The 16,488-nt window shown below is 35.7% G+C and overlaps 1 pseudogene; it reads right to left on the bottom strand.

Annotated features, from left to right (window-relative positions):
• The window catches only part of LOC149175561 (la-related protein 6B-like), a 47,167-nt pseudogene that overhangs the window by 1,594 nt on the left and 29,085 nt on the right, over positions 1–16,488 (bottom strand).

Genomic DNA, 16,488 nt, shown 5'->3' on the forward strand with positions numbered 1-16,488 from the left:
CACTATATTAATTTTTAATTTGATTTATTAATGTGACTAATCTTCACTAGCAATAAAATATTAATAAAATCAAAAACAAAATATCACATATATATGTATACATTAACAATGCAAAGGACAAGGAAAAAAAAAAATTCTGGCATGACATAGGTAGAGATGTTATTATCAACTTGAAATTTTTAAAGCTAGGGGAGGATATTTTCAAAGGGAAGTTTGGATAGGTTAGATTGTAATTTTAGAGATATCAAATTTGAAAACAACACTGCGCAAACGGTCCTACTCTATGGGGACGACTACTCAAATGCATAATCATGCATATTCAAGTAATAAAGCAAGCAATAACAAACCAATCCAATTGGAGTTGTTTGTGGTTCGAATGTTTCAACGCAAGTAAAGCGAGCAATAAAATAACAAGTTAGAGTTTTAGTTTCAATGTCAGTTTCAACGGTAAGTTGAATTAAATCATATATCAGCTTCAAAATGGATTTTCCATATATGGATGGAAAAATAATTATTTTTAATTTTAATAATAATAATAAATAAATATTTTTGAATTTAATTTTTGTGATTTATAATATTTGGAAATAATTTTAATTTTTTTTTTTGGATTTTTAGGTTAGAGAATATTTTGGTGTATTTTTATAATATTTAATTTTTTTGTTTAGATTATATTTTCTATATATGTTTTGTCTCGAAGATGAATCAAATTGTCTATCTATATCTAGACGATAAACCAATATGTTAATACATAAAATCTTTATTTCTAAATAAATAAATAGTTATAAGATATTTTTTCATCAAATTTTATTTTTCATTAAATATTTTATTCAAATGAGTGAAATGTATTCTAACCTTTGTATAACTAAATAATTGTACAAAGTGGTGAGTGGCCTTCAACATCTATATAATTAAATAATATATTCAAACTGGTGAGGTGTTTTCTAACTTCTAAATGGTACAAAAAAATAGTAAGTCTTATTTTAAATAATAGAAAAAAATAAAATAAATTAAATAAATAAAATAAACAATTACAAAACATATATCAAATAAAGATTTAAATAATTGTACAAAGTGCTGAGTGGTCTTCAACATCTATATAATCAAATAATATATTCAAAGTAGTGAGGTGTATTCTAACCTCTAGATGGTAAAAAAAAAATAGTAAGCTTCATTTTAAATAATAAAAAAAATAAACAATAATAAAACATATATAAAATAAAGATTTAAGGATTTTCTTAGAATTGTGTCTAATTCTAACTAAAACCAAAATCACTAGCCTTTGTTATTAAAAGGACAAAGGAGGTGATCATTTTTTAAAACAAAAATCATTAAAAAAAATATTCCATTCAATTAAAGGAGAAATTGTTGTGTGAAAAATATTTAGACAGATAATGAAACTAAGATATTATAAGGAGGTGATCAACTAAAATGTAAAAAAACAAAATATTTTAATGTTTTGACTAGTATAAAGAAAGAGATAAACATGGTTAAAAATACAAACAAATTTTTGTACAATTGGTTAATTTGGAAAACACCATGAGATAAAAAAGTGTACCACTTTTACTACATTATAAAAGTTAAAGGTTAAAAACACATTTTTTATTGTCCAACTTATACTCATATTAATCTAATATCATACTTTCTAATTAAAATTTAATAAACCATTTCAATTTTAATAAATATTGATCATTATCATATTAAAATATATATATATAGATAATTTACTATTAAATATTTCATAACACTTATACATTATTTATTTTTTGCCAGCTGCTTCTCATCCCTATTTTGCGATTCTAATTTAAAATAAATCTAGTTGTATATAACTTTTAAATAAATTTGTGATTTTGATGATGAAAATTTAGAAGGTATATCTTTGAGACCTAGTAAGTTCATGTTAACATTTCACTTTTATCAATAAAATAAATTTCATTAACATTTTTATAAATATCAAAGATATAAAATAACTCCACTCTAATATCACTGGCCAAATTTCGTTAGCATTATTATAAATAAAAATTGATGAATATAAATAGTAGCTCCACTCCAATATCACTGACCAAAGAAAAGCAGTGGACAATAAACTAAACATCGTTTACTTCCACGAGCACATAGTATTGACAACATCAAAAGTTGGACACATTCAGTATATCGATAAAAATGTTCCCATCGCAGAGCGCTGGATAACAACATATACACATTATCTATATATATATCTTGACGAGATACACATTGTATATATGTACTGGAATTCTACAGTTCATCTTTGACATCGTGCGGCCGGGGGTTTCTGTAGAAATAAGAAACGGGAATGGCATCTGTAAAGATTCCTGCGTGGAACACCAGATCATCTCCATCCCGAATCACTTTCTGAATGCCCACCCACCACCCCCCTAAAATCTTAACGTTGACTCCATTCAATTTTTTAATGCCACTACTCTCAATATGGCCCTTCATTTGCCTCTCGTAATTTATGGTGTAACCGGACACGATAGTAGTGAAGTTGCTGGAACCCTGTAATTTAAAAACGAAGTTCCCGTGCGGGCCGAGCATGCAGGTTTCCACGTTGGTTGGTAAGAGTCCTCTGGGGAACCCAAACGCCTCCAATATTTGATGGGGCTGTTCATAGGATATTGCAGAGCAAAATAACAAAGCGATAACAGAAAAAAATGGTAGGAGGCACCAGCTTTGCCCTGAACATGCCATGGTTCAAATGTGTTAAAGATGGTGGCAGAAAGCATGAAAAGGAATTATGGCATCGGCCACCAAAACGAACGCAGGATCTGAGAGAGACACCAGTGGGCTTTATAATGACATTAAAACGTTTTGGGTTGAATTATTCAAATAGAAGTGGAAGTGGAAAAGGTGGAAAAAATGGTAGTTAATTAATTAAAGGGAAATATCAAAAGTTAAAACTATGGAGGGTAAAAGAAGGAAGACCAGTGTAACTTGTAATTGGCAGGGTTAATATTGTGTCTGCGATACCTTAAATTTATAATTGAGTGTAATAAAGATGTTATTTGTTTAAAAAATATATATTTATAATAAATAATAATGATGATATTATTGTATTAAGAGTTCAACTTAATATTCAAAGCTATATATATATAGAAGAGATGTTAATTTGATGTCGTTTAAATGTTTAAGAGAAATGTTGTTACTTTCTCTGATCTAGATTTAATTTTTTTTATTTAATATGTTTCATTTCATAATGTGTATATTTTTGTTGTGTTGAGAGGTGTTTTATGATCGGTTGTGAAGAGATCAATATTCGCCATAAATAAAATATTTCAATGTCTATCCTAAATAGCATAATTTTATATCAATTTTATAGAGAGATAAAATAATTGATGGAAAAAAAATTTCTAATTTGATTTCTAATTTTTCATATGAAAAAGAAGTGTAATTCCTTCACTACTCACTATAGATTTTACATGTGATACCTAAAATAATGTTGATATTACAATCTACTATAAAGGAGATGTACTCTTTCCATGCTTAACCTAGAGCTAACATATGGTATTTAGAAAAGAAATAGCCATAAATAAAATATTTCAATTCCCATATTAAGTTACGTAATTAATATACACAAAAATAAGGTAATTGAAAGTAATTTTTGTTTTTTTTAATTTGTAGTATAAGCTAGATGTGTATTTCAATGCACATCTTGAATAAACTATTTGAATATGCATATTAAATGTGGGCCATAAAAAAATATTTCAATATCAATACTAAGTAAAATATTATATTGTCAACTATGTATATATTATATAAAGTAATTAAAAATAAAAAATTATTATGATAAAAACATTCTGTTGGTTTGTCATTCAAAATCAAGGAAACCTCGATTTTTTTAATACTTAACTAGGAGTTGAGCCTTGACATGAACATATATATATATATAACTAGGATAGATCCACCTTAAGCCCAAATTTATCAAGTGAGTAGAGAGATCAAATCTCTAGATATGCAAACTTTTTTCCAAGTTTGAAATTGTAAAAGAAGTTAGCACTTGAAATAGATTGATTCAAGTTTAAGATGAACCTGTGATGATAATGATTTTGAGTCTTGTTCTCAAATTGAGACATGTCTGTTCCTCATACTAAATATAAGATATTTTTTTGAATATATATATATATATATATCTATATATAGTCTTACATCCATTTTAAACACAAATCTATTAAGTTTTAAGAGGAATCAAATTTATTAATGTTTAAACTTTTTCAATATAAAGAAATTAATGTGATATAAAATAAATGATTAAAATTTTTATATATGAAGAATTTTAATCCCTCTTAATACTTAATAAATCTAAATTATATATATAGATAGAGAGAGAAAGAGCTGACTATACATCCTTTTTCCCCTTAAGCATGGTGGCCAAATCATCATGATGTTGATTGTTCATCCTTTCTCCCCTTAAGCATGATGGCCAAATCATTTTGGATCAATCACACTTGTTTCCCTTTGATCTCATTGTGAGTGTTTTTCTAAAAATCCTCTTTAAATCATTGAGCCAAAAGGCTCATTCTACAGCCACTATGATATGTAAAGTTATCAAAGTTGAAATTTTGCTCATATTAATCTTTAAAAAAAAAACATACAAAATATTTAAATAATATTAATTCATAAAAAAAATTATACCTAAAAAAAATTAATTTACACCTAAAAATAATCCTTCTCAACTCATATTAAATTCGTATTTAAAATAACTTAAGTTAAATCCGTATTTAAAATAAAACTATAAAAATAAATAAAAATCTAACTTTTCACTATCTCAAACTTACCTTAAATTCATTACCACTTATTACTTTACCTCGATTCAGTCATCCGGGGTCGAAATTGATTCAACTATGCTATACTTTGCTACGCCTCAGATGTTATTGCCCAAATAAGTCTACATGCCCGAATGATTAATCACTTCAATATATATATATATTAATCCGGTGATCTACGCATTCGAAAGGTGGCACCTTAAATTAGTTTTGAATGGCACCAGATATACTCCTCGGCCCATATGACAGGGTGACGTCCTGGAGATGGGATCTATGCCGAGTACATTAACAAAGTTTTTATTCGCCCGAATGTCCCTCACTCAGCCTAGAATGTACCTAAAACTGGATGTGGCGTCCATGTCTCCTCGAAACTTGTGTACTCTCTAAACTAGGATTCAACTAGTCTTCCTTGTTGTATATATTGTTGTTGAACCCGAATTTCCTTTCGCCTGGATGACAAATTTCCGAATACAAAGGAATTTACTACAAAACCAAACACCTGGATGACAGACTTCCGAATACAAAGGAATTTGCTACAAAACCAAACACTTGAGGTGGAACCATGTAGGGTGGACCCTTGACCCCTGCCGACAATTCAAACTATAAGTAACAGTAAAACTCTACCTTGTTATAGGTTGTTCATGCATGACTCCACTTTCTTGTTCATAATTCTGTTCGGTCATGCCAATTATCATGTGAGTGACATTTCCCACTGTCTTCTTCCTCATTTTTCATGTCTGCAATCTTTATGTAGTCCCCCTCAATCCTCATTGAATAGTCATTCTTTTAACATTCTCAACTATCCATTAAATTATGCATTTATAAGGTTGTCATTCCTCATTCCTCATTCCACATGATGGAATTTTATCGTTTCTATCATCATGCTTCTGTTCTAAATGAAATAACATTTCATTCGCAGGTTTTCTCATAAACCTCTCTAGCAATTTTATCTCATCATCAAATTTTATCAACACTATATAGAAATGTCACGCTTTATCATCTTCGTCCTCTTTATGGTTGTCTTCATAAGCCATCTCGATTTAATTTACCACAATAAACAGTTCTTGCAACTATTTTCCCATAGCTGCATTTTGTTAATCGTGTATGATCTCCAATATGGTTGCTTTTATAAGGCAATTCTATCTTTCATTTTCTCTCAATAGAGTTTTGATTATGTTATTCTTCTATACTTATGATAGTCTGGAAACTTTCCATCATATTTAAGACCTACAAATCCTAAAATCACACACAAATCATGTGTTTTAAAAACATAAGGATCTTTGGCCTCTTTTGTGATCTATGTTGTCAAATCTTCATGTTGATCTAAACCTTTCAATCAATCCATAAGACTATCATGAAGTCTTGCATCATCATCCTCATCATCATCCTCCCCAAGGAATTATCCTTGCTTTGTTTCACAATAGTGAACTTCCTCTTTCTCATACTCAGTTCCTCTGAGGTCCTCTTCCTTTAACCAAGCACTCACCATGTGCCTCAATTTCTTCCTCAACTTTCTTGCAAATGATTTCTTAACAGGGCATGTAACCTACCTCTTGATTTTCCATCCACATCTCTAGTATTTTGGTAACATTGGTTCTCCTTCTCTAGAAACTTCTAAGCTTCCTCTTCTCCTCTAGGCTTCTGCACTCTACTAACTCTCAAGAGCTTCACATGCTTTTTCCTCTAGAAAATTTCACCCACATTTGCAACTGTGGAGCTATCTCAACTATTCGTACCCAACCTCAGCTGGAAGTTGTTCTTCTCTTTGTTATGCAATATTTGTTGCAAGGGTTACCACAAATTTTCCTTCTCTCTCTCTATTGCTACCTGCAAGATAAATACTTTTTCCAATTGTAAACTACCAATCATAAAGACCAATTATTTTCCCTAATCAATCTCATTAGATATGTTTCTCCAAGAAATTTCTAAGTTCTTTCTTCATACCACTACAAAACTATTTCTTCTATCATTCTTCTCCAAGATTTTTCCAAATTGCTATTAACAATTCTCTCTAGCTCTGCTCCTCGGCTAGAATTGCCTTCTCCTTTATAACAGATCCTATGAGCTCTATTTCCTTAATCAACCTCCATTCTTGTAGAAGTCACTTTTTTGGCTCATCAATTGTCAACACATACTCAAATTTATTATTAAACAAAACAAATCTATTACCTTGTGTCTCCTTCAATGTTTTTGTGCCTACATATTTCCCTTCAATGCTTTAGGCATTCTAATGATGCTTTCTGCAACTCTGACAACTTCTTCAACTTTGATCTCCTGCGCTAGTCTTCTTCTAATTCCACCATTAACTTCAAAAAATCTTTGTAACAATTAAATGAGCAGTTTTTCCCTACTTCGATACTAAAAATTGATGCCAACTATGCATCCTTTCTCCCCCTAAGCATAGTGGTCAAATCATTTTAGATCGATATAACCAATTTCCCTTTGATCTCCTTGTGGGATCTTTTCTAAAAATCTCATTTAAATCATGCTAAGGATCTAATTTTCAATATCTCGCACTTACCTCAAATTCATTTACACTTATCACTTTACCTTGATCTGATCATCCGAGTCCATATTGATCTGGATATGCTACACTCTATTGCGCCCTAGGTGTTATTTGCCCCATATAACTTTACATTCTTGGATGCTTCATTGATTCAATATCTTTTAATGATGCACCTCCCAAGGCTTGCAGGGTCCACACTTTAGTGCTCTTCCAATACTCAACTCCCTTTGAGGACCTAGATGTGTCTAATGGCCTGAATGTAATACCCCTTCTCGTTTATGATAATGGAAATATATGTGCATTGGTATTAGGTTGGTGGGCCCTGTGCATATATGATAGTTTTGCTTAAGTGGTTGGACGGTCAAGAATGGAAAATACTATGGGGGGGAATGCAACTCAACAGTGATAAGAAATAGGTTGTTGTGTTAGGTGTTGGGAGAAGGGGCACCTACGGGCCCATGTGGCTTTAGAGAGGTTCCACATGGTAGCAAAAGTCCATTCATGCCACATGGCAGAGAGGGGTCGTGCATTTTTTAGGGAATTTAAGGAAATTATTTATACGTCATCCATCACCATAATTATTCATTATTCACTTATGCAGTTAAATATTCATCATCATTCATTCCATTGTTATCATCAATATTCATCATTCATCCATGGTTCACGAAGCGGACAATGACTTTTGATTATGAAATAGTTGGTGAATCCGGTGTTGCGTTCTGGAACTGACTAGGGATTTTAGTTGGTGAGTCTTGTGGTTGGGACTTCGTAACCGATTGGAGTTCAAGTGAACTTGGTTTTTAGAAACCAATTGGTGAACCCTATGCTTGGGTTCTTGAATTAGTTGGGAGTTGTTTCGGTTCTAATGATTGGTTGGTGAACCCTGTACTTAGGTTCTGGAAATGACCAGGAGCCAAGTCAGTTATGGCTTAGAAGACTTCCTATAAGACATGGAAGTAGCACGATCTCCTAGAAATCTTGTGTTGAGAAGTGCTTGGCTGGTCATAAGGCACCTTGGAAGGTGGGCACTACCAAGGGACTCGCAAGGAATAAAGAAGGGGTGTGCCACTTGGGCATATGTTTGAGGGAAGCAAAGCGTTGTGGTTGGAGCCGTGATTATTGGGTTGGTAGATTGGTTGTGGATATGTTGATATTTTTTGTTTATATTGTTGCCCCAGCTTGGGGGTGACCCATGGTTGAGAATGATGAACCACGAGGTCCATGGTTGGGTGGAACTTGGAGAGCCCACAACCAATTCCTCTTTCATTCAGATAAGTGTTCACTGCGTGATGATATATTATATGTGTGTTTATGGGTTCTAAGATAAACCCTAAATTGGGTATTTGTTGTATATGTGTGCCATGTGTTATATTTAAGTGTTATTTTGTTGTAAACCCTAGCTAGGGTTTGGTATTGCGACTATGTATTTCATTGTGCATTATATTTATATGTTGTTTTAGAATCATATGTTGTTTATTGGGTTTGTATTTATTGGGTCGATGCTAATTATAATTGTTGTATATGACTTAGAGTTATTGAATGCAAACCCTAATTCTGTGAGAATATCAATGGATGAAGCACTACAATGGTTGCTAATTAATTATGTAAGTTTAATGGAATCAAAACTAGGGTTAATACCCAAGCGTAGAATTATAGTGGGGTTTTCCACAAAATTATAGGGCATTGGCAGCGAGCGAGGGTTTTATATGTGAAAACATAAATAATGTGCTTCTACAAGAATATTGGAAAATTATTTGGTGAATTTTTGGTTTAGGGTATGTAGTGTTTCCCAGTTGGGGGTTGGGGATTTTACAAGGTGGTATTAGAGTGATCTCACAACATTGGGCTTAATTGGTCCAAGTTTGGAAGCAACTTGAGAATTTTTGCAGGTTATCGACCAACTATTTAACGAGGGCCATAGTGGTGGGAATGGTGGAAAATTCCCCTAAATTTGAGAGAAGGTACCACATAAGGGTATCTAGCAGAGTTAAAGAGAATTACAAGCTAGAATTTGGTGGGTTTTAGACAAAAATTAGCCGTAGAGGGCCAAAATTCAATAGCAGCATACAAAGGTGTTGGACAAGCTTCCATTTAGCTTGTGGAAAGACCTCATTCGAAAATGCGTCTACAATTTTAAATTTTCATTACTGCTGCTATTGTAATACCCCACCCCACATTTACCCACTTTTACAAGCTCTCTAGGGTAAACATGAGTTGAGAGTTACTATGCATGACCCAACAACCAAGTTCCGGATATGGAAGTGGGGCCTACTATATTTAAACTTTATTGCAAGCTTCCAAGGATACCTGATCGACCCAGCCTTACAACCTTACAACCCAGCTACATGCATGCCAAGCCCTCCATGCGGCTAGAAGGCTCCAACCACATGGACAAGCCATCTTCCGTGCGACTACACCTGAGAATACCCAGTTTTGTGCATGCAACCATGGATTCAATGCTTGAATTTCAGGGCTAGCCTACAGGGCACTGCCCAAAACTTTCCATAATCAAGTCTAAGATAATCACAAGTATGCATAACCTATACTTAGGCTCACATCTTGCCCAAACATGCCAACCACGTGATAAATATTTAAATAAATGTGTGGTAAACATAGTAACTATAGGTCGTGAATGAATATATGATCATTATCTCATTAATTCCCTTAGAGAATCATCAAGAAGGTTCACATCCCTCTCAAGCTAGCTGCAACAACACTTGTTAGCTCATACATTCATATAGCCATTCACTAACTTATCGAATCATGAACAAGATCCATAACAAGAGCACATCATTTAACCATGCCTATAACCAACACTTAACCATAATGAAGCGATGACAAACCAGTCATAAAATCAGCACAATTACCAATACATGTGCTCATTGATCTCAATAAGAAATAGCACTTAATGACATATGTAATTGCCAACCAAGTCAGAGACTTCCATGTACCACTCGACCATAGATTGAGCTTCAACCATGTGCCATATTCCAAGCATGAATGTGGGATCTCATGGGATAAACCAAAACAAAACCAATCAGGGCATCCAGAGGTTAAATCACCTCAACCCTCCACCACAGTGATTTCACCTAAACTAATCCAGAATCACCAAACCAACACAAGTTTGTGTAGGTTTTAACCCCGTACAGAAATTACCTGCATACAAATTCTAAAACACAGAAAATAAAAAATGCGAGAGCATAACACATAAAACACATATACACAGAGATTTTCCCCTGGATCCCAAAACCGGGACTACCAGCTTGATTTTTCATTATGTTCCTTTCAATGTTACAATACATATTTATACATGTCGAAGCATCCAATACCATGGAACGAAAACCATCGCATCCAATACCATGGACCGAAAACCATCGCGTCCAAAAACATGTGTGAAAATCATGCACAAAACCATAGGTGGGTCTGCCCAACCTAACATAGGGTCCAAAACCAAAATTTTCCGAGGCGCTGCCCCAGACCCCATAAAGTGGGGTTATGGGTACACCTCAAACCCCCTGTGACCCCCCCCGCTACATAATTGGCGCAACGAAGGGGGGGCCTAACCCCTCGGTTAACTACGTGGGCTAGTCGTGGAAAGAATATAACACAACCCAACATTCTCCCACTTGTTGTTTTCTTTCCACAGGGGGCCACAAGAGAGCTTAGTCATTTTTCCAGCCCTGAAACGCCCTTTGTTTCTCTACACCAAGAGAACTTCTCAGAGCTCACAGATTTTGTCAATGCATTTGCATTATTCTTCAAAGTGTCCACCTTTACTAGTAACACCTTTTTGTCTTCTATCATATCCCTCACAAAGTGATACTGAACATCAATGTGCTTTGTCTTTGAATGATATGCGGGGTTCTTTGCTAATAAAATTGCACTTTGGCTGTCATAGTCTATCCTTATAGCTCACTGTACTACCCCATACTTGAACACAATCTCTGCAACCAAACTGCTTCCTTGCTTGCATGAGTGGCTGCCATGTATTTTGCCTCTGTAGTTGATAGTGCCACTACAGATTGTTTCTTACTCATCCAACTAACTACACCTCCAAATAGGTTAAACACATACCCACTTGTAGATCTTCTCTGATCTAGATCTCCAGCCCAGTCTGCATCAAAAAAGCCATGAATATCTAACACTCTGTCCAATCCTGGTCTTCCTTGGTAGCACAAACCATAATCACTAGTGCCATACAAATACCTGAAAACCCGCTTCACTGTTGTCCAGTGCTCCTTCCCTGGTTTTGACATAACCCTGCTCAATATGCCCACTGCATGTGCAATGTCTGGTCTAGTACAAACCATTGCATATATCAAGCTACCCGCTGCACTTGCATATGAAACACGGGACATGTCCTCTTCCTCTTCTTGTGTCTTGGGACACTATTCAGCAGATAACCTCACACCTACAGGAATAGGAGCCTTCACCGGTTTACTATCCTGCATATTAAACCTCTGCAATATTGTCTCGACATACTTCCTCTGGTTTAACCAGATCTTCCTCTTTTCCCGATCTCTTGTAATTTCCATGCCCAAAATATAGTTTGTAGCACCAAGATCTTTCATGTCGAATTTGGAGGACAATTGGGTCTTCAAATCCTAGATAATTTCTTTGTCATTTCCAACCAGCAACATATCATCCACATACAAGACCAGATAAATAACACGGTCACCAATTAATTTAAAATACACACAGTGATCTACTTTGCTTCTGGTGAAGCCAAGTCCCCGTATAAATGTATCAAATTTCTGATGCCACATCCTTGGTGACTGTTTTAACCCATACAGACACTTCTTTAACTTGCATGACAGTTCTTTCTTACCCTTCACCGCAAAGCCTTCAGGTTGCTTCATCTAGATCTCCTCTTCCAGATCCCCGTGAAGAAATGATGTCTTCACATCCATCTATTCTATCTCAAAATCAAAAGCAGCAGCAACAAATAAAAGTAACCTAATAGAAGTTACCTTGGCAACAGGGGAAAAAATATCACCAAAATCAATTCCCGACACCTGGGAATAACCTTTTGCTACCAACCGAGCTTTGTATTTCTCCATTTTTCCTTCTGCATTTGTCTTCTTCTTGAACACCCATTTGCTGCCAACGGGTTTCCTTCCAGCCGGCAACTCCACCAGATCCCAAGCCTCATTTTTGTGCAAAGATGTCATTTCATCAACCATGGCCTCTTTCCAGAGTTTTCCATCCTTTGAATCTATTGTTTCCTTCACAGTTCTGGGATCATTGTCAGTAATAGATAAAGCAAAATTTGAATAGAAAGTAGATGGACTATACCTTTCTGGCTGCCTTCTTTCTCGAAATGATCTTCTCATACCCAGAGTTTGTGGCTCTTCATCTTCTGATTCCTCCTCTGCTATAGAGTCTAATTCTTCCTCCTTTAGCTCAAACTCTATCTTCTCAGGTTCCTTTTGTTGGATTTCATGTTTAATAACATCTTTCACCTCTCTGAAAACCACATCTCGACTGTACACAACCTTCCTTGTTGTTGGGTTCCAAAGCTTATAACCCTTTAAACCATCCTTATACCCAATAAAGATGCACTTTTCAGATTTACTATCCAACTTGGTTCTTTTTTCGTTTGGAACATGTACATATGCATCACATCCAAATACCCTCAGATGTGAAAGAGAGAGTTTCTTACCAGTCAATACCTCTTGTGGAGTCTTATCCTCCAACGCTAATGAAGGTGATCTGTTGACCAGATAACATGTTGTCTCCACTACCTCTACCCAGAATTCTTGTCCTAACCTGGCACCACTGAGCATGCTTCTTGCCCTTTCCACCAATGTCTTGTTCATTCTTTTTGCAACTCCATTTTGCTGAGGTGTATATAGAGTAGTCTTTTTCCATGCTATACCACACTTCTTGCAAAATTCTTCAAATTCCTTACTACAAATCTCTGCACCATTATCTGTCCTCAGCACCTTTATCTTCTTCTCTATCTGATTTTCCACAAGAGCCTTAAATTCTTTAAACCTGTCAAAGGCTTCAGATTTCTTCTTAAGGAAATATATCCATGTATTCCTTGAGAATTCATCTATAAATGATACATAGTACACAGACTTACCAATTGATGGAACCTTCACAGGTCCAAACACATCACTTTGCACAAGTTCTAATATCTGTTTCGCCCTCTTACTACCAGAGGGGAAACTCACCTGATTCTGCTTCCCATATACACAATTTTCACAGAAGTCAAAATCCAGAGAGCTATTACTCATACCTTCTACCATACCTTTACCATGAAGTATTCGAAGGCCCTTCTCTCCAATATGTCCAAGACTTTGATGCCACAACATGGTCTTCTCTCCAGGGACCACTAGATTTTTTGTTCCACTTTCAGGAATCACAGAACTGTTGCACCCATCAATAACAATGCTACCTTGTAGCTTGTACATAGTTCCAATTCGAACTCCCCATCAATACCAGTGCTCCCCAAACCATTTTGCAGGTATCCTTCTCGAACATTGTCTTTACACCTGCATCATCCAGCTTGCTTACAGAAATCAGATTTCTGGCTAATGCAGGAATATGCAGAACACCCAGAAGTGTTCTAATCCTTCCACCTTGTAACTTCAACTTTACTTTTCTGCGACCAATGATTCTAGCCTTCCTATCATCCCATAAGAAGACATCACCACCATTGTATTTCTCATACTCGCAAAACCACTCTCTATGGGGAGTGAAGTGAAAGGATGCACTTGAGTCAATCAACCATGCCTCATGATCTACATGTGTACTTGAAGAAGCCAAGTACACATCCCCACCTTCATCTGAGGTGGTTTTCGGCTCTGCAAAAGGAGCATCATCAGATCCATTTCCTTTATCAGGAGCTTTAGATTTACAGTCCCTTTTGTAGTGCCCTTCCTTTCTGCATTTCCAGCACACCACCTTTACAGGTTTTCCTGGAGATTTAGATCTCCCTCTAGATTTAGATCTTCCACTCGATGACTTATTTTTGTTTTTGTTCTAGGACCGTCCTCATACAGATAAGACATCACCATTATGGCTCTCCATATTTTTCTGTCTCATCTCCTCTGTCAACAAGGATGAGACTATTTCATCAAACGGCAAGGCAGTTGCATTGCTACCTATTGCAATAACCAGACTATCCCACGAATCTGGTAGAGAACACAACAAATTGATGCACTTATCTTCATCTGAAATTTTAATATCAATAGATGCTAACTGACTTACCACAATATTAAATATGTTCAGATGCTCTGTCACCAAGTCTCCATCTTTCATCCTCAGGTTATATAGCTTTTTCCGCAGGAATAGTTTATTCACCAGAGACTTAGATTGGTACAAAGTCCCTAACTTGTCCCACAAAGCCTTCGCCGTAGCTTCCCCTGATACATTCAGCAATACTGAATCTGAGACACACAATCGTACTGTGCTCTTTGCCTTCCGATCCAACTTCTTCCATTCTTCATCGGACACTCCCGTTGGTTTAGTACTCGATCTACTATGATCCACTGATCTTTAGCCACCAACAAATCCTCCATCTTGAGTTTCCACAACTCAAAACTCTGACCATTAAATTTCTCGATCTCTATCTTTCCACTACTCGCCATATTCTTTCACCACCAGAATCGATCTTGCAGATCTCCCACTGAACAGGGTTTACCACATGCCCGAGCGAAACCCCGCAACAACAAAGTCGTCCCCTTGAAGCCAAAACTGCTTTGATACCAAATGTAGGTTTTAACCCCGTACAGAAATTACCTGCATACGAATTCTAAAACACAGAAAATAAACAATATGAGAGCATAACACATAAAACACATATACATAGAGATTTTCCCCTGGATCCCAAAACCGGGACTACCAGCTTGATTTTTCATTATGTTCCTTTCAATGTTACAATACATATTTATACATGACGAAGCATCCAATACCATGGACCGAAAACCATCACGTCCAATACCATGGACTGAAAACCATCGCGTCCAAAAACATGTGCGAAGTTCATGCACAAAACCATAGGTGGGTCCACCCAACCTAACATATGGTCCAAAACCAAAATTTTTCGGGGCCCTGCCCCGGACCCCATAAAGTGGGGTTATGTGTACACCTCAAACCCCCTGTGACCCCCCCCGCTACACAATCGGCGCAATGAAGGGGGGGCTCCGCCCCCCCTCTAATCCCCCGGTTAACTACGTGGGCTAGTCGTGGAAAGAATATAACACAACCCAACAGTTTGGATGCCTCAGAATTTCTTCACCATAACCAAAGGACTTTTCTTGCCTCCATCCACATGTCAAGGGATTCCTGGAGAAAACCATCTCCACCCCTAACCCTTGGGATTTTCCTAATACCACCTCACCCAGATCCAAAATCTTCCAGTAGTCCAAAGCTCAACCAAGAATGAATCCCATCCCACCATGGCTATCCAGGAAATGGAAAGGCAAGGTTGTAACCATTGTCAATTTAGGAAAATCCCATTCCAATGACAACAAAGTAATCGTGTAAACCAAATTCATGCACCATGCATTCAAATCCTAGTAAGGAAATCACACATGCAACCTATTACCTACAAAATCTTTGTGTTGTAGTTGCTCTTCCAATATTGTCCTCACACTCCCTTTCTTTCCTTTGCTTGTCCTTTACTTTCTTGCTTGTTAGTGTCCAAGTTCTCTCTCTCCCCCCTTGGAGTTTGATTTATTCCTTAGAAAAATTAAAGTTATCCAAGACTGGAAATGATAAAAAGTTGTCAATTGGTTCTCAGATACATTTTTATCATTGATGATACATGTCTCTTCCTTTCCCTTTCCTATTTTCTTTCATTTTCCTTTATTTTCTCTGTAATTTCCTTTGCATGCATGTTATTTTCTCTTCATCTTCCTTTTCTCCTATTTTCCTTTATTTCTTGAATTAATTACCATTTATTGCCCTTTTCCTTTTGTCAATGCCAATGTCAATTTCCATAGCCATTAATTAACCATAAGTGATACCCACTTTAATGTTTTTCCCTCAATTCATCTTGGAATATGTGTCCCATGACATTAGTCTTATTTTTTCCTTTATAATGTCCTTCCATTTACATGGAAAATCAACCCATAGTTGTTACAAACCCCTCCCCCTTATGGGAACATCATACTCGGTGTTCTATAACACTTCTGACCAACAAAGCACTGAAAAAAAATCGTATTGTTTATTGGATCTTTATAACACAGCTCA

The sequence above is a fragment of the Pinus tabuliformis genome, chromosome 4_1, assembly GCF_031772625.1.
Source record: "Pinus tabuliformis cultivar Carrire ecotype Pingquan chromosome 4_1, CPIR1, whole genome shotgun sequence".
Classification (NCBI taxonomy): domain Eukaryota; kingdom Viridiplantae; phylum Streptophyta; class Pinopsida; order Pinales; family Pinaceae; genus Pinus; species Pinus tabuliformis.